This window comes from Lathyrus oleraceus, chromosome 7 (genome assembly GCF_024323335.1).
Source record: "Lathyrus oleraceus cultivar Zhongwan6 chromosome 7, CAAS_Psat_ZW6_1.0, whole genome shotgun sequence".
In the NCBI taxonomy this organism is placed as follows: Eukaryota; Viridiplantae; Streptophyta; class Magnoliopsida; order Fabales; family Fabaceae; genus Lathyrus; species Lathyrus oleraceus.
This window is the reverse complement of record NC_066585.1, coordinates 257,185,407-257,186,891: the sequence shown is the minus strand read 5'-3', so window position 1 is coordinate 257,186,891 and position 1,485 is coordinate 257,185,407. Positions and strand designations below refer to the sequence as shown.

Here is a 1,485-nt window from a genome sequence, read left to right as displayed (position 1 = left end):
TTTATATTCACGAAATAACAACATAGCTCAAAAACTTAGTATTTTTGGACTCGTGAAATAGGAACATTACTAAAAATATGAAACAAGAATATTTAGAAACTATCTTCACACACATAGACACATTTGGTTTAACTCTGTCGAACAACAAGATCTCTTGATGTTAACAGATTCAACATTAGAGGGTCGGAGAATTTATAGTCTTCCCTTTATCCATGCATTCAATATTAGTTTAGTTTAGTGCAACATTATGATTTTTTGCCCTAATTATCTTTTATTATTTATTACTCTTCATGATAATTAATTAAAGTCATACCTAATTTATATTTCTAATAGTGGTATAAGGCGTTAATAATATATATTATGTTTTGTAACAAAATTAGCATCATAAGTCAGGATGGCCGAGTGGTCTAAGGCGCCAGACTCAAGTTCTGGTCTTCGAAAGAGGGCGTGGGTTCAAATCCCACTTCTGACATTTTCATTTTTTTTGACAATTTTTTGTGATATGTATTTAGTTATTGTATTTTTATTTAAAATATGTAGTAATTATAACTACAAATTATTGGTCACATAAATCTAAACATCTATAAAATAACTCATCAATGGAAAAGGTATATGTTTTTTAATTTTTATAAGTTATGAGATTCAAATCCCACTTCTGACATTTTCATCAATTTTGACAATTTTTATTTTTATTATTAATATTATTTGTCTGGTTTTCTTATTCGCTAACATGTAAAGTTATGCTCGTTTGTTGAATTTTGATTTCGATTTAAATTATTTGTGTGATATGTATTTAGATATTGTATTTTTGTTTAAAATATGTAGTAATTGTAACTACAAATTATTAGTCACATACATCTAAACATCTATAAAATGACTCATCAATGGAAAAGTTATATGTTTTTTAATTTTTAGAAGTTATGAGATAGAGAGACCATTTATCTCCTATTTTCTCACTACTATAAAATATATCTATCGTAACCTGTTTTTACCTCGGTTCATCAATCAATCAAAATAACATCTCTCTTTTAGACGCCTTTATTTTATTGAAAAATCTATCATAATGGTCCTTAATAACAATCATGGTTATATATTAAGGCTTACAGGCTTCGACTATTAACACCAATATTTTTCCATTATTTATATATAATGAAAAGTGTATCCATTAATTTATATATATATATATATATATATATATATATATATATATATATATATATATATATATATATATATATATATATATATATATATATATATATATATATATATATATATATATATATTTATATAAAAATTAAAAATAATTTCACAATGGTCGTATTTGTCACCCGTGGTTATTTGTCATCTAAAATTAATATGTTTTACAACGGTTGATCTTTTCAACCGTGGTGAAGTGTGTTTCTTTAAAATTAAATCCTATCAGATTTAGTTTATTTCCTTCAAGACGCAAGTGCCCTAGCGAAGAACACAAACGGAAGCGAT

The 1,485-nt window shown here is 25.1% G+C and overlaps 1 non-coding gene across 1 annotated transcript; it reads left to right on the top strand.

Annotated features, from left to right (window-relative positions):
- The first annotated feature begins 388 nt into the window (after positions 1 to 388).
- TRNAL-CAA (transfer RNA leucine (anticodon CAA)) lies at positions 389 to 472 on the top strand. Its single transcript has one exon. It is a non-coding gene; the product is annotated as a tRNA-Leu (tRNA).
- The last annotated feature ends 1,013 nt before the right edge of the window (positions 473 to 1,485 follow it).